The sequence below is a fragment of the Triturus cristatus genome, chromosome 11 (assembly GCF_964204655.1).
Source record: "Triturus cristatus chromosome 11, aTriCri1.1, whole genome shotgun sequence".
NCBI classification, from domain to species: Eukaryota; Metazoa; Chordata; class Amphibia; order Caudata; family Salamandridae; genus Triturus; species Triturus cristatus.
The window spans coordinates 196,572,489-196,595,801 of NC_140594.1; positions in this window are offsets into that span (position 1 = coordinate 196,572,489).

A 23,313-nucleotide genomic window follows, 5' to 3' on the forward strand; every position below is an offset into this window, starting at 1 on the left:
TGAAAGGCGTCATTGTCGAGGCTGGTGTTGAAGAGGGATGTGAGGGCCTGCACCGAGGATGCATTGTGCAGTGGTGGTCCCGAAGGCGATGCAGGCTGTGTCGGCGATGCGGATCTTTGCAACAGGTCTAATCCATGCTACAGCGACAATGTGTTGGCTCTGCTTGCGGATGTGCTATGCAGCAGAGAAGATGCGTTGGTTCTTCTGGACCCAGAGAGGCTGAAAAACAATTAAGCACACTTCCAAGGGTCCAGAACTGGGGTGGTACCACTTGGCAGGGCAGACTCACAGATGGCAGAGTCCAGGTGCAGGTGCAAAGTTGTTGAAAGCCTTTTATGTCCCTGAGGCTTCAGATCAAGAGGCCAGCCCACTAGCCCTTGGAGTCATTTTGAGTTCTAGGTTCAAGTGAAGCAGGCCTAGTCCTTTCCCCCCCCCCAAGCAGCAGGTGAGCACAGCAAAGCAGTGGTCCAGCAGAGTACAGTCCAGCAGAATGTCAGTCTTTCAACAGAACAGCAATCCTTCTTCCTGGCGGAGTATCCACAGGTCCAGAAGTGTACTGAAGTGGTGGTGCCTGAGGTCCTGCTTTTATACATTGTTGTGCCTTTCAAGTGGAGAGAAGCTTCTATAGGCAGGCCTTAGAAATGAATAGGGGTGGGCGGAATTTGCGAAAGTGACTTTCGCAAATTATCGCGAAAATGTTAAAAATCTCCGCAAACACGTGGAAATATCACGAAGATGCAGAAGTTTTTTTCCCGCCCGTTCGCGGTATTTTCTGCGTGGTCGCGGCTCACCAACTTACCCATGCGGTTGCTCGCGGGCGCGGCCATCTTGTTTTCACCCTTCTCGCGGTGCATGATCGCGAGAAGAAAGACGTGATCGCGCGACCAATGACATTACTGCGGGCGCGAACTGTCGCGAGACAGAGCAAATGGCTACCAACAATCCAACATCTCGTGGAGAACGCGACCGGATCGGGAAAACTTGTCGGCAAACGCGGGGATTCAGTTAAGGCGATCGTGCGCGCGCGAGAATGTATTATTTTACAGCGCGAGCAAGAAACAAATTATCGCTAAGCTGCGGAATGCGGAAATTTTTACATTTTCGCGCTCTCCGCGGAACGCGAAAATGTCAAATTATCGCAATTTCCGCGAGCGGAACGGAAATTTAGACCAGGCCTAGAAATGAACAGATGCCCTGCCATCCCTGGATCAAGACTAAGTACATGTGTTATGCAGCCCTTTATGTGAGCACAGGAAACAGCCTATTTAGGTGTTAGTGAAGCTGGGCCCAGCTCCTCCCTCTCATCCTTCCAGTGATGGCCCATCCAGTCACACCTAAAGTCCCGTTGAGTGGCTGTCTAATAAGAATACACAAAGCCCACTGCAAGATACACCCAGAAATGTGGCCAGAAACAGGCTTTAGGCACCAAATGGCTAAGGTAAGAAAATGCCAACTTTCTGAAAGTGGCGTTTTCATAATTGTAATTTTAAATCCGACTTCACCGTAAATTAGGATTTTAGATTAGAATTACAGGGGCACCAAACATGAACCAGCAATGTCTTCCCATTTGGAATTTATGCTTATAAAATGTAAAAAGGCAACTCCAATGTTATCCTATCAGAGAGATAGGCCTGCCAGTAGTGAAAAAATTAATTGAAGATGTTTTTTCACTATCAGGGCATGTAAAACTTAAGAGCACATGTCTGACGTTTGAAAAACACTGCACCCTTCCCTTGGCAGTGTCGAGGGCCTACCTTAGGGGTGATCTATTTATATTAAAAAGGAAGGCTTGGGCCCGGAAAAAGGTTTATTTTGCCAGTTCGACGTGGCAGGTTAAACTGCATACACAGGCTCTGTAATGGCAGACCTGAGACATGTTGAAAGGGCTACTTAAGTGGGTGGCACTGCCAGTGTTGCAAGCCCACTGAAAGCATTTAATTTACAGGCGAAGGTCACACTTAGTGCACTTTACTAGAGACTTATGTGTAAATAAAATATGACAATTGAGTATAAGCCAATTTAGCAATGTTTCAGAGAAAGGCCACAGGCATTTTAGCACTGTTTGTTAAGCAGTCCTCAGGCCAGCAAAAACGACGTTAGCAAAAACAGGATGTCTGAATGCAAAACGTCAGTGGAAAACTGGATGCCAGGTCTAACACAAAGTACAAACAACTGTTTATTTTATACATTCAGGATACCACAACCAAACAAAACACATATTATAAAGAGGGCATCCATACATTCATTTATAATTACATTATATCAACGTATTCAATTCCAAAAACAAATGTGATTGACCAAAAAGAGAATATATTTTTGTTCCCTTCCCCTCTCTCTTTTCCTATTAGTCTGCATTTGATTTTGCAATTGAATACATTGATATAATGCAATTAGAGTTGCTCTATAGGCATACAATTAACTTAGCAGCTAGTGTCTATTCTAAAAAGCCAAGAGTCTTCTTGTCAAGACAGAAATGGTTGGTCCCATTAGTTCAACTGAAAATATGGTGGATGGTCTTTCAAATTATTGGCAAGAGTTTCTGATGCACCTTTTATTTCCCATAAACTCAAACAGAGGCTAGACATACAGAAGATCACTCTCTTTACTATGTCTGAGCATGGGGAATCGAGGACTGTCAGAAAATGGGTTATTTATTTGGGAGAGTTTGACCCCCCCCCCCCAACTTAATTATCACAAACTGTCCAGGTGAAATCATAATTGTGAGCAAAATTCTGCTTAACCATAGTAAAGTGTCTGTCAAGTTCAAGCAGTACTAATTATTTAAAAGTGAAGAACAGCATTATACATTGTCTAAATCAATTTGGCAAAATATAGAAAATGTAATGAGTAAAAACACACTATGAGCATTAAAATAGGATAAGGGGGGGCAATGATGTTATTTTTTTAAAGATTTAAGGCAAAAAGTGACAAATAGAGTATAGCACCACTGAAAAAACAGTTCGTAGGCGACTGGGACCGAAATGCGATTTCAGGCTGACCATGATGGAGTGAAGGTTGCACATACCAAGCAGATCATTCCTGTCAAAGTTTCTACCTTTAGACCCAGTCTCTGAGATGAAAATCAAAATCTTCCAGCAGTGAAAGGTACAACTCAATGATGGCTTCTAAAAATCAGATTTGGTATCATCGAGCTCTCACTGCAGCTGTTGATTTTGGCACAGAAAGCATTGAGTGGGATAAAACCGTATTTCATAACTAATGATGGTGCTTCTCATTAGCTAGATAGATTTGCTGCTTCACTGTATTTCAGACTTAGTCGCATTTTAGAAGCTTTTTCTAGCAGTGGAAATCTTAAGTGGGGCAGGTTTGGAAGTTATAGCCGGTCAGGGCTTATGGGGCCAGGTAGCTTAACTGCTATATTTCACTGAACCTATTTTCATGACTGCAAAAAGCCCCAAGTGGGATAGTTTTCTTGTCCAGCTAGGATTTGGCTTTCCTGAGCAAACCTCTGCACCCTGTCCGGTCCTCCAAAGGTGTTAAAAATGACTAAGGGCCTGATTACGAGTATGGCAGTACGAAGACCGGCATACTTGTGGTGTCATTCCGACTGCCGCCCCCTCGTCAGTCCGACCGCCCTAATATGACCATGGTGGTTGGATCACTACAAGACCACTGCCACCACCTCGATCCCCGATCTCGTGGCGGTTGGGAAAGCAGCAGGGATGGGTGGAGGAGCCGATGCCGGCACTGATGTCCCAATCAAAACCTACCTTTCCGCCGACGTTTTCCTGGGGGATCAAAGCCATGAAAAGGTTGGCAGAAAAGCACAGAAGGGGCCCCAAACAGGGCCCCAGGGCAATTTTGCTTATTGAACAAAGTGCATGGGGGTGCATGTTGCACCCCACTCTAATTGCACTGTCGTGCATGCAGTGTGTGCCATGCACACCATGGTGCAGAGTGCACCTGACGTGCAAGTGGCGCTGCCATGCCGGTAGCATATGTTTGAGGCTTTTCATGAGCCAAAGCATGCTGCCACCGTGGCACCACTGACACCTCACCACCAGCCCGGCCATTATATCGTAATGTGGCATTCGGGATTCCACCGGCTCGGCAGCGTTCTTACAACTGCCACAGCGGCAGTCCAGTGGTTGGACGGCCAAACGCACAATCGGTCCCAAAGTCCCAAGAGCAGGGAAGTTTTCTTCTCGTAAGTCCTGAAGCTCCTAGCTCCTCATGGCAGGCTTACAGGCATTAGGTCTCTATTGAGTAGGACTCATGCAGTGTTTCGTCCATTGAGGTCAGCTGGGCCCTCTTGGAGTCAGGTGTCCCTCTTGTTTTTCTGTCCCTGAAGCAGGTAAAAAGGAGGCCAGCCACATTACCCTTGGAGAGCAATTCTGGTCTCTGGGTGCCAGCAGGAGGTAGGAGTGCTTGAGTCCTTGACTGAGTTCCAGCAGAAGTCAGTAGTCTTTTACAACATTGCCTTCTTCTTCAGGAGTCTTTCCATGTCCAGGAATATGCTAAGGAAATGGTAATAGGTGTCAGATGCATTCTGTGTACTATCCTGTGAACTGGAAAAATACATCCACCCATTCATAACTATTTTCTCAAAGTCCCTCCACTCCTGTTTATAGCGTTTCCTGTATGCCTTACTGTAGTTTTAACAGGAGTCTCTATTTCAGTATGGCAAAACGATTTGCTTCAGCTCCTTGGCCACTTCCTTATGTAGATGGGTTCTCCTCCCACCTGACAGGGTCTAAACTGGTTCTCTTCCCCACTGTGACTAAAGCCTTAAGGCCTAGGCTGTCTTCTGATTTGCCAACTGTTCCTCCCCAATTCCCGATAGATAACCCCTGCTATGTGGTAGATTAACAGCTGCTAACACCTCCCTGTCTTTACTGAACTTCAAGGTAGGCCATTGTCTTCTGAGACAGACTTGTAAACTCTCTAGCCAAAGATGTGTGTTTTAGCTCCTGAGACTAATGAGTGGCAGAACTGGATTTATGATAAAGGTAGCATCCCCTGGATGAGGGAGCGTCCCCCTGAGCACCGCTGGAGACCCCCCAGTCGGCTGAGTGAGTGATCTAAAAAATGTGTCTGTTTACTTTGTAGTTGCCAGTGACGACAAGTGTTCAGGAATTTACATCATGTTGAAACCTGTAGCGCCTGCAGACCCCTTCACACGCTGATAGAAGCATTCACCCCTGACGAAGGGCAATGTTGCTGCCCAAAATGCATCGGGAGACATGTTTCAAATGACGAGAGATTTAGGGCCTCATGTAGGTAGCCAAATACCGGTCGGTAACGGCCGATTTTCGGTAAATATGCCGTTACCGACCGGTATTCAGACAAGTGAGATGTAGGAGTCCAAAAACCACTTTTCGGTAAATATGAGGCGGTAAATACCGATTCATATTTACCGAATGCCAAAATACCGAATCAGAGTTACCGAATACATAATTAACGAATCGGTAAATATGAAGTGGTAAATATGAAGTGGTAAAAATGAAAATGACATGTAGGAGCACTCGGTAATTAAGAAATCCAAGAAAATCGGTAAATAAGAGTCGGTAATTAACACGGATTGAAAGCAGGTGGTAACCATCAACAGTGCAGATAAGCAATCCCAAAATGCAACAGCGTGGACAACATGCCCGCTATGTACGTCATTGCAAGGCGCCTACATCTACAGGCAGCAGGACTGAGGGTTTGGCGACGGGAGGAACGCATCTACAGACAGCGCATCACACTATTCCAGCTGACTGATGCAGAGATACATGAGAGGTACAGGCTACACCCCGAAACCATCATGGCCTTAATCAGGGACCTGCACCCACTCCTGGACCAGCCAATAAGAAGGGCGCACGCCATACCCCCACATGTGCAGGTGCTCTGCAGCCCACATCTGTTGGCATCCGGCAGTTATCAGGTGGTGACAGCTGCGGTGGGTGGTGTATCCCAGAGTTGCCTGTCCCGTTCCTTCAGGAATTTCCTGGATGCCATGATGCAGAGAATGCACCACTACATCAGCTTCCACAACACACAGGCTGCACTGCAGTAAACAAAAACAGACATTTCTCACATGGCACAGTTCCCCCATTCCATTGGCTGCATTGATGGTACACACATCCCAATCTGTCCACCAGCTGACACAGAGCACATCTACAGGATCAGGAAGTCCACCCACTCCATCAATGTGCATACCGAATTGAATGATTTTGTGAATGGTCCTGTGGGTGGCACAACCAAAAGGTGGGCGTATGCTATTTACAACGAAGTCTGCAAGTTGTCGCACAGTGAGGCGGCTTCCAGATTGAGAGCTATTGACCAAGCAAACATGGAGAAGGCTTTAGCCGTTATAGATAATAGCTTTAGCACTCTCTCTTCTAGGATTCATACATGAGACAATAGGCACATGCAAGTACACGGCGCATGCAATGTACAAGCCCCGAATTTGGCGTGCGTCCTACGTGGTATCCCAGTGCCTGTGATTACACCTCCTTTCACTCTGCTTGCAAACGGTATTTACATAATGTTGAATAATGAAGCTTGCTGCGGGATGTGAGTGGGAATCCCATACATAACTGTCTCGCATTAGGTTGTCTGCTGCAATACTGTTCTTCTTCCACCCCCGCATGTGCGGCTGGATGTTTCCATCTGGCCTTCGATTCCAACCTTGAAAGCAGAGTTCAACAAGTTGAGCAGAATAGAGCGCTACTGTCCCACAAAGAGGTGCCTTTGACTTCCTCTCGTGAAACATTTGTCCTTCACGTTGCTAATACGCGCACTGAGGTACAGGCGCCTCTGAATACTGACCTCCCCCTGCATTTCGGCTCTTTGATCCAAACTATTTTCAATGCCTCGTCCACGACCGGCCTGGCTCATTTTTTTACACATGTGGGCTCGGGTCTCGTGACCTCTTTCCAACCTATTTTTGGTGTAATTCCTGCATTTGTTCATTCACTGTTCTCGAGCATCTTTGGAGGTGTCCCGCTGCTCCTGGCGCTAGTGGCAGGTGTGCTGCTTTTCCTTTTCATACTCCGGAATGGCTGCTCCTTCTGTGCCACACGAGCACCTGTCCCGTCTGCATCTTCTTCGTGATCGGATGCTTGACTTTTATGGTACTCTGCCATTGGCGACTTTGAGCCTGGCTTATGGATTATCCTTCAGGTATTCCTACTTCACCTGCGTACAACCTGTATTACACTGCCTGGATTGTCCCTTTGAATGGCCTCTGGATTTGTGCTTGACCAACATGGTGTCTCCGGTGCCGGATTTCGATCGACTGATGAGGCCCTTAGTGTCTCACGAGTTGTCCTGTTCTGGTGTCCGGATCATGGCGTGTGGTGCGGCGCATGGTATCCTGGGTAATTGGGACATCTCAGCGGCAGCCTACGACTTCTTGTCCATGAGCTATTTGGAGGAACATTCCGGGTGCCCTCTGATTGTGCTAGAGGCTCCGTTGGTTGGAGAACACGTATGTTCCTTTTCTTTACTTAATTGGATGGCTGAGACTTTTAGTGGCCCTGCAAACGATTTTTTGTTGGAAGCCGTGGCCACATATGCTGCCTATACATTCATGGATTAACTGGATTGTCGTCCATTGCGCCTGTGCTACTGGACAGCACCCTGGCGCAACATTTATTTCTTTTATTTCTCTTTTTTCTCTTCCTGATGGTCGGCTTGAGTTTTTTACTATACTTGCATTGTGTTTTTTGGAATTTTATGCTGCAATTAATTGGACTTTAGGACTTTGGCGCTGCATTGGTTACGCCTTGTTCTGCTCTGACGAAACTGAACTCTGCGTTCTCTCTTTTCTTGCCTATTAAATATTGCTTCGCTCAAGGGGGCGTGTAGTGAGTTCTCCCTGAATACGTACATACATTGTTCAGTTCGCATAACCACGTTGAATGTTATGTAGCCATCTTTTTGTCTTTGCACACGACACTGCGTTTACATGTTCTTTCTTGAATAAACTGCTGACTCGAGACTTCCTTCAGACGAGTGCATTCTGTTGTTCCCATCCCAAGCTCTGCGCAGCGACCTTGGTCTGTACATGCTGTGACACACAGTCTGGAATTTTACACAATGCATGTTTTCCACTCTAGGTTGTTCGACCCACTATTTAGCCATGACACACGCGCAGCTGCAAATACCTGACAGTTGGTGCTTTTCATATCACAGACATCATGTTTATTATTCAGACCGAAGACGAGCCTTCCTGCGAGACGGCTCCTGATGCTCCTGTGATGTTATTTCACTGAGCTGATTTTTGAGGTATGGGGTCCCCTATTCAAGCCTAAGAGACCTTCTATTATAACATAATTATGATATTAGCTACTTAGTTAAGGGAAGGTGGTAGTATCCTCGGTATTTTCCGAATCGCTAAATACCACCTCGGTATTTTCCGATTCGGTAAATACCACCTCGGTATTTACCGATTCGGTGAATTCCGATTCGTGATTACCGAATGTTACCGAATCGGTAACTGTTACCGAATTTTTACCTACATATAACTTAACGATTCTAATTTAACGATTCGGTACGGCTCGGTATTTAAGCAACGGTAAAATTTATTTACCTACATGAGGCCCTTAATCACTCATTTTTGATGCATCTGTATTTGATATGAAGGATGAAATATCGATACAAGAGTAAAAGTTTCAACATGATGTAAATTCATGAAGACTTGTCATCACTGGCAACAACAAACAGACTAATTTTTTAGATCCCTCACTCAGCCAACTGTGGGTCTCCAGCGGTGCTCAGGGGCACGCCCCCTAATCCAGGGGACGCTACCTTTATCGTTTATCTGTTACACTCACTGATCAGAGAGTGATACTCCGGAAGCACGCAACAACATATTTTTCTTGACGAATATTCTTGCTGTCCGTGTTCTACCATATATTTCTGAGAACTGGATTTATGCCATTTCTAGTTCAAGCAGACTAAAGTATATTTTTATAATGTTACATTTGTATTTCAGAATTAAATCATATTTTAAAAATTAAGAAGGAAATTACTTTGAAGGATTTTGCTAGCATTTTCCCTACCAGAGATATGCCCTATGGAAAATGTAGCTGAAGGTACAAAGGGAAATAGCGTGCAGGCCGTTAGTCACTATGAGGGCACACTTATTAAATATATAGTGTGCCACTTTTTTATACATGAGGCACTCTACATTGTGGGCTTTTAAGACCGACTTTAAGGGTGACATAAAAATATATAAAAATTAGGTTTTCCTAAATGGTAGCATACATTTTCCTTCCAATGTTTTACTGTAATGCCTTCAAGTGGTGACCCAGTCAGAGCACAGGGATGCACCTAGAACCGTACATTTTTGTGATGTATTGAGGTGGTGTACATGCACATCGCTCCCCATATATGACAGTTAACTCTGTTACCATTGGTGTTTTTTCTCATCCATCTACTTTGGCCTTATTGGAAAGATAAATAAACCACTTAGGTGAAGCCAATTTTATCAGTAACATGTTTGGGTCAAAACACATTAATTGTGGTACTGCATAGTCCTAATGGCAATAGAAAAAGGGTTCAGATAATAAATCTGGGGTGACCATGATGGAAAGTAATTTTCCTACAAGAACTTACTAATTCCCTCCATGCATGATTTAGAACATGCTTGTAGAATTTGACTTGGAGCTGTTTTCAACAAGGGCCCACTCCCATTCCATCCCTGCCCTTGTCTAGGTACTGTCTGCATTGCACCACATTAAAAGTTCCCCCCATGTGTAAACAAAAATAGCTGAAAAAATGCCCATATTTTCAAATCTGGCGAGTTTTGAACTTCTAAATACATGCAATATGGTTGTTTTGCAAGATATGCATGAGTGAGTGCATGCACTTGTGCTGACAGAAGGTACTGTTTGGGGTAGTACAGGGAAATCAGCAGTAAAAATTGGCCCAACAGAACATACTCCTACACACTGACCTCTCAGACCGACCCATTTGGCACTGTCAGACTGCCCTATAGGCCAGTCCAACCCTGCTCTATACTGCATTGGGGCAGAAGGGGAAAAGGGTATTCCTTTGGGTTTTGGCCCTATTTAGATATTTAAGATAGTTTCTGTGGTCTGTCTTGACAGCGCAGCTGTCATCAGACAATTATGTGAGCATTAATAAAGGGGGACTTTGGCTCTGACATGGTGGGAGCCAGGAGTACATATTTTGATTGGGCAGAAGTTGTGTGCGTACACAAAAAAGTACTTGCTCTCCACTGCAGCTGTGACCATTTTATTTATCCAGCTGGCTGAGGTTGAACTTTCAGTGACACAAACCTGAAATTGTAATGCTGTAGAAGTGTCCTTGATAACTAGATTGTTATTGTGTTTGCCTTTCTATAGCAGCAGGGCAGATGGGATGAGGGCAGTCATTAACCTACAACGACGTTTAGGTCTGGCTTGATAGTGCAACGGTCACCTAACCTATTATTCTATAGTTCTTTGCTTCCGCACAATTACATACATATTCCAAGGCTATTTACTTAGAATGCTTCACCATGCTGTACAACATTCCTTTAAAGCCAGGCCTATTGGCATTGAGAATGCTTGTAGTTTCTGGTGCGGTTAGCTGTGACTATTTCACTTTTTTCCATTCTGAATATTGTATAGTGTACACACCACTGCACAATAGTGCCCACATGCCTATTATGTGAACTGCTACATGCTCCTAACAGGTTTTGACACACAAATGTACAAGCTGGACAAATACATCTGGTCAGTCAGGCATTCTCCAATCAAACCCTCATTGGAATTTGCAAATGACAGTGAATGACTGTAAGCCTAAGTGTATGTATTACTATAAATTTACTTTTCGTGTACAGCAATAATGGGTAAATTAACAAACTTTAAGTATCTACGTGCTCATAATTTTACACTCCTATTCTTACTTTTGTAATTTATACCCCAGCTTCTTAATTTTAGATTGAAAGTGGGATAGAAAGCACAGGGGATATTTTGGGGGCAGCAGAAGATAAAGGCCTAAATTTGCATACATGCTTGATCAACACAACGTGGCACAAAATACATTATAACCCGGACTTACTAACATTTCACGCTACACAGTTCACGCTACACAGGAAAGTTGCTGTGGTGCATTGCATGAAAGGTAGAGAACAGATCTGCACCTTATTTATCAAGATATGGAGCAGTTCAGCTTGCTTCTTGGTCAGGATAGTTTTTTAGTAGAATGGGACACCTTCTTGGACCAAAACAGTCCTTTTAGGCTTGTTCCTCTTAGTGTGTGTGTGATGCAAAATGTAGCAGACATGCAAAGAGGCTGTAATTTGGAGCAATAAAAATATTTCTCCCTGTTACTCCAACCTCGGGTAGGGGTAACATTTATGTGCAAACCCTTGTTTACAAGTCTTTGTATATAAGACTTTGTATCAAAAGACGTGGGTGGATGCACAGAAACGTCCATGTCTCACTCATGTAATGCCTATTTGACGCAAGGTAACGCAAAGCAACACAATGTACTGCCTTACCACATTATTATTATTTGCTTGTTAAGCCCTTTGCTGTTAGGCCTTCCCCCCTCCCCCTGTGCTAAGCCTTTTTTTGGCTATTTGGGGTAGTTCGCGATTAGGCCCCTTTAAACTTTTGACTACATGAAGTATCCACGCCATTCCTGCATCCTTTTCTTCCAAGATCATGCGGATTTTAAAGGTACCAGGATTTGTTGCTTGCACTAGAGGGCACCCAGAAATTAGCCAAAATATGGGGAAAAAGTGCTGCAGACGAAAGTGTCAGGTATTTTCCCTGCAAATGGTATCAACAAAAGGTGTTTGATGCTGAAATCACCATCTTCCCAGCTTTCAGGGACTGACATACTTTTGTCAGAAACCCAAAATATTTTACACAATTTTGGTGTTTTACTGGGACATATCCTATGTTTGCTATTTTTTGTGCTTTCAACCTCCTTACAGTTAGTGTCCGAAATGGGTATGAGAGCAATAGTGGATCCTGGAAAGCTATATATTTCAGACAAGTAGCCAAAATTCTGAAATCAGCAAGGGGTCATTTGTGTAGATCCTTTAAAGTTTTTTTTTATAGAAACTAACAGTTGAAAATAAGAAAAATGTTATACGAGTTGAAAAAACAGCCATTTCTGCCAATGTTTTCATCTGTAACTTCTTCAAGGTATGACAGATTTTTACAATCATTATACCGTTACATCCGCTAGACCCACTTGGTTGTGGGGATATATAGGACTTGTAGGTTCACCAAGAACCCGAGAGACTTAGAGCCAATAACCAAGCAGCGTCTTCCAATGGTTTTTCATTGTGTACCGGGTTTATAGCAATTAATTTGGTAAAATATAAAGGGTGAAAAATAGGTATCGAGACACCTATGTATTTCTGAAACAGTAGCTATTTGCACATCTCTGAAATTGTGGGTACCCATACTAGCATTTGAATTATAGGACATTTTTCAAAGTGACTTCTTTTTTACACATTGGCTTACATTTGGAAGGGCGAAATGCATTGAAAGTCAATAGGTAATAACAGTTGCTCTACAATTCTGTGTTCCCCAACGTCTCCCGATAAAAATGGTACCTACTTGTGTGGGTAGGCCTAGTGCCGGCGACAGGAAACGGCCCAAAACGCAACGTGGACAATCCTCATTTTTACAGTGAAAACAGACCCTTTTTTTGCAAAGTGCCTAGCTGTAGATTGTTAACCCTAGCTCTGCCGACACCTAGGTAAACCTAGCAAACCCATACATTTTTGAAAACTAGACTTCCAGGGCAAACCAGGATGGGGTGACTTGAGGGGCTCTCACCATGTTCTGTTACCCAGAATTCCTTGCAAACCTCAAACTTTTTAAAATAAAAAAAACATTTTTCTCCCATTTCTGTGATGGCAAGTTCTGGAATCTGTGTGGATCCACAAAATTCCACCGATCCTGCTTTTCCCAAAGTCTTCCAATAAAAATGATACCTCACTTGTTGGGTAGACCTAGTGCTCATGACAGGAAACGGCCCAAAACCCAACATGGATACACTACATTTTTACACTGACAACTGACCCTTTTTTTGCAAAGTGCCTAGCTGTAGATTTTGAAACCTAGCTCTGCTGGCACCTAGGGAATCCTGGCAAACATTTACAGTTTTTAAAACTAGACACCCAGGGAAAACCAGGATAGGGTGACTTGTGAGGCTCGCACCAGATTCTGATACCCAGAGTCCCTTGCAAACCTCAAACTTTGTCAAAAAAACATTTTCCTCATATTTCTCTAATGGAAAGTTCTGGAATCTCCATGGATCCACAAAATTCCACCCACCCCGCATTCCCCAATGTCTTCCAATAAAAATGGTACCTAACTTGTGTGGGTAGGCCTAGTGCCCGTGACAGGAAACGGCTCAAAACGCAATGTGGACACACCACATTTTTACATTTAAAACTGACCTTTTTTTTGCAAAGTGCCTAGCTGTGCATTTTGAACCCTAGCTCTGCCAGCACCTAGGGAAAACCATAGCAAATCTATACAGTTTTTTAAACTAGACACCCAGGGAAATCCAGAATGGGGTGACTTGAGTGGCTCTCACCAGGTTCTGTTTCTCAGAATCCTTTGCAAACCTTAAACTTTGTAAAAAAAAAAAAAATTTCCTAACATTTCTGTGATGGAAAGTTCTGGAATCTGTGTGGATCCACAAAATTCCACCCACCCCGCATTTCCCAAAGTCTTGCAATAAAAATGGTGCCTCACTCGTGTGGGTAGGCCTAGTGTCCGTGACAGGAAACAGTTCTAAACGCAATGTGGAAACACCACATTTTTACAGTGAAAACTGACCCTTTTTTGCAAAGTGCCTAGCTGTGGATTTTGAACCCTAGCTCTGCCGGCACCTAGGGAACCCTAGCAAACCTATACCTTTTTGAAAACTATACACCCAGGGGACTGCAGGGTTGGATTTTGTGTCTCACCAGGTTCTGTTACCCAGAATCCCTTGCAAACCTCAAACTTTGTAAAAAAAAAACACATTTTCCTCTTATTTCTGTGATGGAAAGTTTTGGAATCTATTTGGATCCACAAAATTCCACCCACCCCGCATTTCCTAAAGTCTTCCTAAATGGTACCTCACTTGTGTGGGTAGACCTGGTGCCTGTGACAGGAAACAGCCCAAAACACAATGTGGACACACCACATTTTTACAGGGAAAACTGACCCTAGATTTACAAAGTGTCTAGCTGTGGATTTTGAACCCTAGGTCTGCCCGCACCAAGGGAACCCGAGCAAACCTTTACATTTTTGAAAAGTAGACACCCATGGAATTGCAGGAGGGGGTGACTTGTCTGGCTCTCACCAAGGTTCTGTTACTCAGAATCCCTTGCAAACCTCAAACATTATCAATAAAAACATATTTTCCTCACATTTCTGTGATGGGAAGTTCTGGAATCTGTGTGGGTCCACAAACTTCCACCCATCCCGCATTCTGCAGAGTCTACTGATAAAAATGGTACCTTACTCGTGTGGGTGGGTCAAGTACCCGCTACAGGCAAAGGCCCAAAACAAATTGTGGAGACTTCAAAATTACCTATCATAAAATTACCTGGTTTTGCAGGGCGGGCACCTAGTTTTTTGGCCCTATGCTCGCGACCATCTAGGGAAACCTACCATACCCACACATTTCTGAAAACTAGAGGGTGGGGGGTCCAGGGAGGGATGGCTTGCTTGGATCCTACAACGTTTTCCTACCCAGAATCCCTTGCGCACCTCCAATTTAGCTGAAAAAACCCAAATTTTCCTCACTTTTCTGTGTGGGAAAGGTATGGGCTCAACGGGCTGACATGAATTTCTTACCACCCAGCGGTCCCCCAGATCTCTCAATAAAAATGGTACCTCACTTGTGTGGACACACATAGTGGCTGCAACAGGAAATGCCCCAAATCGTACTGTGGAGATTTCAAAATCACCTATCATAAAACTACTTGGTTTTGCAGGGGTTGCACCTGGGTTTTTGGTCCAAGGCTCGCGGCCATCTAGGGAAACCTACCAAACCCACACATTTCTGAAAACTAGACCTCCTGGGGAGTCCAGTGAGGTATGGTTTGCATTGATCCCCCAATGTTTTCCTACCCAGAATCCTATGCAAACCTCAAATTAAGTGAAAAATCAGTTTTTCCACACATTTTTGTGTGGGATCAGAGTTTCGGTTCAAATGTCCTATCATCTAGCATTCCCCTTGGTCTCTCAAGTAACATTATACCTCACTTGTTTGGCTGTCCTATGCAGAATCAGCTAAAAACGTTTTTTTGAAAAAAATGTACCACTTAGAATTCACTGTGCTATACCCTTAATCCCTTGGCCCAGCTACACAAGTGAGGTATCATTTTACTTGGGAGAACAAGGGGAACGCTGGGTGATAGGACATTTGTGCGGGCATGGTGATCCTACACAAAAATGTGAAAAAAAAGTGATTTGTTTAGTTAGATTTGAGGTTTGCAGGGAATTCTGGGTAGGAAAACATTGGGGGATCCACACAAACCATGCCGCCCATGACTCCCCAGGGTGTCTAGTTTTCAGAAATGTGTGGGTTTGCTAGGTTTGCCTAGATGGCCGCGAGCTCAGGGCCAAAATCCCAGGGGCTCCCGCTGTAAAACTAGGTTGTTTTGTAATAGGTCATTTTGATGTCTCCTTAATACATTTTGGGCCCTTGCCTGTCGCGAGTACTTGGACCACCCACCCGAGTGAGGTATCATTTTTATCGGGAGACCTGGGGGAATGCTGGGTGGTAGGATATTTATGTCAACTTGCTGATCCAACAACTTTCCCACACAGAAATCTGAGAATTTTTTTTTTCAGCTATATTTGAGGTTTGCAGGGTATTCTGGGTAGGAAAATGTTGGGGGGGTGTCCATGCAAGCCATACCTCCCTGAACTCCCCCAGGTGTTTTCAGAAATATGTTAGGTTGGTAGGTTTCCTCAGATGGCCGCAGAGGCTGGGGCCAAAAACGCAGGTGCCCCACTTGCAAAACCAAGTCGTTCTGTGATAGGTAACTTTGATGTCTCCTAAATACGTTTTGGGCCCTTGACTGTCACGGATAATTGGGCCACCCACACGAGTAAGGTACCACTTTTATCGGGAGACCTTGGGGAATGCTGGGTGATAGGAAATTTGTGTCAGCCAGGTGATCCCACAATTTTCCCACACAGAAATCTGAGAAAAAGTGGGTTTTTTCAGCTAAATATGAGGTTTGCAGGGCATTCTGGGTAGGAAAATGTTCCGGGGTCCACGCAAGCCATACCTCCCTGAACTTCCCCGGGTGACTAGTTTTCAGGAATGTGTGGGTTTGGCAGGTTTCCCTAGATGACCGCCGAGCCCTGGGCCAAAAACCCGGGTGAACCCTCTTGCAAATCCAGGTTGTTTTGTGATAGTCATTTTGATGTCTCCTCAATACGTTTTGGGCCCTTGCCTGTCGCAGGTACTTGACCCACCCACTCGAGTGAGGTATCATTTTTATCAGGAGACCTGGGAGAACCCTCGGTGGTAGGAAATTTATGGATCCACGTGGATTCCAGAACTTTCCCACACAGAAATTTGAGAAAAAAAGTGATTTTTTCAGCTAAATTTGAAGTTTGCAGGGCATTCTGTGTAGGAAAATGTTGGGAGATCCATGCAAGCCATACCTTGCTGGACTCCCCCGGGTGTCTCGTTTTCAGAAATGTGTGGGTTTGGTAGTTTTCCAAGATGTCCACCAAGCCCGGGGCCAAAATCCCAGGTGACCCCCCCCTTGCAAAACCAGATTGTTTTGTGATGGGTCATTTTGATGTCTCCTCAATACGTTTTGGGCCCTTGCCTGTCGCGGGTGCTTTGGCCACCCACCCGAGTGAGGTATCATTTTTATCGGGAGACCTGGGGGAATGCTGGGTGATAGGACATTTGTGTCAACTTGGTGATCCAACAACTTTGCCACACAGAAATATGAGAAAAAAATAATTTTTTCAGCTAAATATGAGGTTTGCAGGGGATTCTGGGTAGGAAAATGTTCCGGGGTCCACGCAAGCCATACCTCCCTGAACTTCCCCGGGTGTCTAGTTTTCAGAAATGTGTGGGTTTGGCAGGTTTCCCTATATGGCCGCCGAGCCCGGGGCCAAAAACCCAGGTGACCCCTCTTGCATATCCAGGTTGTTTTGTGATAGGTCAGTTTGATGTCTCCTCAATACGTTTTGGGTCCTTGCCTGTCGCAGGTACTTGACCCACCCACTCAAGTGAGGTATCATTTTTATCAGAAGACCTGGGGGAATGCTGGGTGTTAGGAAGTTTGTGAATCCATGTAGATTCCACAACTTTCCCACACATACATAAGAGAAAAAATTGATTGTTTCACCTAAATTTGAGGTTTGCAGGGGATTCTCGGTAAGAAAACGTTGGGGGACCCACGCAAGCAATACCTCGCTGAACTCCCCCAGGTGCCTAGTTTTTAGAAATGTGTGTGTTTGGTAGGTTTTCCAAGAAGGCCACCGAGCCTGGGGCCAAAAACCCAGGTGACTCCCCTTGCCAAACCAGTATTTTTTGTGAGTCTTTTTGATGTCTCCTCAATACGTTTTGGGCCCTTGCCTGTTATGGGTACGTGACCCACCCATGCGAGTGAGGTATCATTTTTATTGGGAGTCCTAGGGGAACGCTGGGTGGTAAAAAATGTGATTTTTTTAAGCTAAATTTCAGGTTTGCAGGGCATTCTGGGTAGGAAAATGTTAGGGGATCCATGCAAGCCAGACCTCACTGGACTGCCCCTAGTGTCTAGTTTTCAGAAATGTGTGGGTTTGGTAGTTTTCCAAGATGGAAGTCGAGCCCGGGGGCCAAAAATCCATGTGACCCCCCCTTAACACCAGGTGATTTTGTTATAGGAAATGTTGATATCTCTCCAATACGTTTTGCGGTTATTTGGGCCACCCACACGAGTGAGATATCATTTTTAACGGGAGACCTAGGGGAATGCTGGATGGTGGGAAAATTGTGGTTTTTCTGATATCAGAAGATTAATGCACAGTAATGCAAGAAAAATGTGTGACTTTAGTCACATTTTGAAGTTTGCATTGCATTGTGAGTAAACAAACTTGTTGGGATCCATGAAAGGCACAACACCCAGTACTCCCCATTTTTGTATGGTTTATAAAAATATCTAAATTTGATAGATTTTCCCTAGAGACAAACTCCACCTTATCACAGAAAGACAGATAAGACAAATATGACTGCCTGTCCATCTGTTCCTCAAGTACACAGACATACTGGTTGGATTTGGCACAAGGTTCAAAATGTATATGTTATTAATAATAGATTTCCCAAAAAGGAAATGCACTGTTAATAATTAAATGGTTCAAAACCTGAACCAATGACTCACAGCTCGTGAACTGTAAAGCCACGGCAAGGTACCAACCTCTTTAAAGGCCATTCACACACCTTTCATACGTGACACACAAGACCATTCACACCACCAGCCGCGGCCCAGAACATTACAACAGTCACATCAACAGACAGCGTCATTCAAGCGCCCAATCACTTTCAAACACCCACATGACTGACACAGCAATCACACTGGCTGGTAGTTGACATAGTGTGTGCAGTGGAGTTTGGCTAGCAAAGTGTGTAATGACCAGCAGCAAGTCACTACTCACACACCATCAGCCAAATGCCTGTCCATCCTTTTTTTAACCAGTTGGGCTCCACTATTTCACTTAACTAACAGCTAATTATTCATTCGCACCAACTCACGGACTCAGATTAAAATGGCCGCCTTGTTATCTAGCCACCACTGCAAATATATAAACCCCATTTCTATGTTCATTGCTGCCAACTCTCATCGAAAGTTTACCGGCGTTTATGTGATACTCGTGCCATTAATTCACGAGAACCCCAGCAGAGTTAACCTTTGGTGCGCGTTACTCCAAGACAACATGATCTGACTCCATTACTTTACTACAAGTAAGTTGAGGACAACTTGAGCACCACCTCCATTAATTTTTTACCCACTCGGTTATAGCGCTTTACAGTTGGTTCTTTTCTTTTATTTTCCATATGAACAGATCGACTTGTTCACCGTTTGAAGTTAATTTCACATCAGTGGACCTCAAGCGTTTACACGCATAGGTGAGAGTGATACATTCAGTTCATTGGAGTTTTAGCCGAGAGCAACACGTCTTTTAGACGCTATGTCATCACACCAATGAACACCACTTTGGCGCATCATTACTCAGAACCATTAGATTTATGAATGAACCATCGCGCTATGTTTGACACCCAAATTCATAGATTAATAAAAGTGACTCTTGCACTCATTAACCACATCATGGTCTGAATTTTTATCACTCAGTAAAATGGTGGCGTAGGTCCTTTTCTTTTAAGTTTTCTTTTAAGTTTTCATTGATTCACAAAAGCAGGCTTATAGCACTAACCCACTTGGACAGATAGGTGGTTCTGGTTATACCACTGCGATTTTTCCGATTTTTCTGGTTTCTCACATACAAGATGTTTCGCTTTTCCATTCTTACGTCTATGTATATATTTTTCTCCCGGCAATTGAAAGGCTGCATTAAAATACATTCTATAATGATTATGTACAAAAGTGCATACTTATTCTGTATATGTTTATTTTTAGATTTCCCCTGAAGAAGGGTGCACAGAACACCCAAAATGCATTGGGAACATTTCTCATCATGACTGTCAAGCACTTGAATTATCATTTTGAAGTTTTTTCAACACTTATGATCTCTTCTTTCGAATAAAGAAGTATTGGACAACTTTGAACTTCGGCTTTCTTTTCATTGTTGAACTTTTTGATTATTACAATCCATGAAGGGACACATTGTTTTACTTGTTGAAACTGTCCTTACTGTCTTTAACATTGACAATATAATTTGTGAATACTCTACATTGAGTACCCCAGGTAGTGCTCACTTTGTCCAGAACAGTTAGGTCCTGGTTTTTTCTTCTTCTTTTGAATTGGTGGTAGGGTGGAACCACCTCAAAGAGAGCACACCGATCTTGATTACTTTTATGAATACTTGGACACACTTGATTATTTGAATATTTTTGAGTGCACCATAGCTATTATCTCATATTGTCCACCCACACTGCCAGCCAAGCACCAGCCCACCCACACCACCAGCCAGCCCGCACACACCGCCAGCCAAGCACCAGCCCACCCACACTGTCGGCCAAGCACCAGCCCACACACACTGCCAGCCAAGCACCAGTCCACGCACACCCCAGCCAAGTGCCAGTCCACGCACATCACCATCCAAGCACCAGCCCACGCACACCCCCAGCCAAGTGCCAGCACATGCACCTCACCAGCCAAGCACCAGTCCACGCACACCGCCAGCCAAGCACCAATCCATGCAACCATCAGCAAAGCGCCAGTCCTCGCACACCGCCAGCCAAGCACTTTTCCACACACACCGTCATTAAATATTTTTTTAACAAGAAAGAAAATGCAAACCCATTGGAACTAGATTCAAAACTATAACTACAAACTCAACAGCCGTATCTAAAGACATCATTCTAATGCCGACCGTGAAACTGAACAACTATAAAGCTATACAGACCAGACAGTACACTATTAGACTCACGGTTGCTCCCAAAAATGTTTTTGAGTGTGATACAATCTGAAACATCTGAACACACACAGTCCAGGATTAGAATGACAATTAACACAGTGCATATAACTCTCCTTCTGCATACTTCTTTGCAAACAGACTGTACATCTCTTACAGGGATTGCTTTCTCTTAGCATGGGAGGAATTAAATCGGAAAAGTAGTGATCTTTCAATCTAGCCGCATCCTCCACCACTCCAACTCTAGGAACACTACAACAAAGCTGCTTATCACAGACTCCTGAAATTGAACAAAAGTCATCTTTGATGCAGGAGAACACTCCTTGAAGACAACAAAAGCATTAAAAGTTGCGAAATTGAAGAGATGGATGGCCAAATTCCTATACCAAATGTAAGCTTTACGAACAGCAGTGTAAGATTCCAACCTCTGATCTACTCTATTGATACCACCCATGTGCTTATTGTAGTCTACAATGCACACAGGTTTGCGCACTTCAGCAAGCTGATCCCAAAAAGTCACAGGTGAAGTACTGTCATCATGGATGGTAGTCAGCATGTACACAACCCTCCTGTCCACAAATTTCACAGCTAGCAGTTCCTCAGTTCCTCACCACGCAAGGCACTGCACTGTCCCCTCTGAAGCTTTTTGCAAGTTTTTTCTGGTAACCTTTACGGTTAGAGCCGATTGTGCCACAAGCAAGAGTATCCATTTGAACAATTCCTTGACAACAATTGCACTGCAGTGTAGAAGTTATCAAGGTATACATGGTGACCTTTGTTAAACAGTCCTCTAGCAAGTTCCCACTCAGTTTTCTTTGAAACTCCTAAAGTGGACGGACAACCAGGGGGGTCAATAGTGGAATCCCTACCAATGTACACCCGGAAATTATAGACATATCCTGTCCTACTCTCAGACATCATATACATCATAATACCATAACATGCTCTCTTGCTAGGAATGTACTCCCTAAAAACCAAACTGCCCTGGAACAGGACCAAAGACTCATCAACAGCTATTTCTTTCCCTGGAGTGTAGATCTCTGAAAATCGATCTACAAAGTGTTCAAGAACAGGCCGAATCTTAAAAAGACGGTCACAGTCAGGGTGATCTTGTGGCAAAGCCAAAGCATTATCAACAAAATGCAGCATCTGAAGCAAAAGTAAATACAGATCACAACTCATAATTGCAGGAAATATGGCTGTTGCCGTCAATGGACTGGTCGTCCAATATGAAGCAAGGGACGGCTTCCTTATTATGCCCACCAAAAAAGACAAACCCAAAAACGTCTTCATCTCATCCAGATTTGTGGGAGTCCACCAGATAGCTTTAGAGCGGTGCCTGAGTCTGACACTATTTTACCTCAAAAACTGTTCAGCATTCAATTTAGTCTGCTCAACAATCTCAGCCAAAAAACATCCTTAAACAATTGAAAAACCTGTATAGGCAAAAAAAATCACAATCCACTCTACACCCTGCATCACCACTAAAGGCAGGCAACACCAGCTGCACTATGTTTGGATCAACCCAGAGTCCAGCACTTCCAGTAGGAAGTCTTGCAGCCCCAGGCTGCAATCCAAATGCCTCTTGCTGCACCATCGACACATCAGTTTCCTCCTCTAAAACAGGCACTTCATCCGCACTGAGAGTAGCTTCATTTGCACTGAGAGTAGCTTCATCATCAGATGATTCCTCGTGGACAGAAAACTCACTGCCAGAATCTTGCACTCCCTCCTCTCCCTCAGATGCAATGTCAGTCTCATAATCATGGTCAGAGGAAGATTCAAAAAGCATATCAGCCACCTGCTGAGCAGTAATTCTGCGGCTAGCCAAAATACTTACTAATAAAGGTAACTTGTCAAGAAAGTCAACAAGAACAAACACTTTGTAAAATAAGTAATAAACAAAATGTGGCTTTATCACAAAGACCTATAAACTTCAAAACTATACCACTCACGTGCCAGAAGCAGATATAGACTCACCACCACCTACTCTGCACAGACACAGTAAGGACCAAAAATATCCCACAAAAAAAGAAAAAGAAAAGAACATTACCCATAAGACAAGGCAAAACACATTGCAAAGAATTTCATGCTCAAAACACTAACGAAATATGCTGCTATTATGACACCACTTACAAAATATTCATTCATGCATGACAATAATACTCATTTGGAGTAAACACAATAAAAAGGTTTTCTTCCCAAATAAAATCAACTACGGAAAACTGCAGATCAACCACTGCCGAAACCGCAAACAAGAATCAAAAGCTTTGCACTAGAATAAAAAGGAGAAATAAAACATTACAATCACACATGCAAATAATGCACTAGTCCACACACAATCCACCAGCCGAGCTGGGGTAGGTGTCCATAAAGCATAAGGCTGATCTGCCCCCAAAGGGGTAGAAACAGCCAACAAATTCACCCCATTAAAGGGGAGCGACTGTTGTCCAAGGGGTCACTCTCCAACACCAACATTTAAAAAACCCTGGTATCTAGTGGTTTCTGCCCTCCTTGGAGACCAGTGGGCCTAAAAACATGTGGCATGTGGAGCAGAAACGGCCACAATAATCCCCCATAACGGGGAGCGACCCTGCCCAAGAGGCCACTTCCCAACAACACAAACACAATCCCTGGTGTCTAATGGGCTCTGCTCCCCTTGGGGGCAGATGGGTCTAAAAACATAAGGGTGATCTGCCCCCAAGTGGAGCATAAACTGTGAAAATATCCACCCCCATAAAGCGGAGGAACCCTTGCCCAAGGGGCCGTTCGCCAACAATAC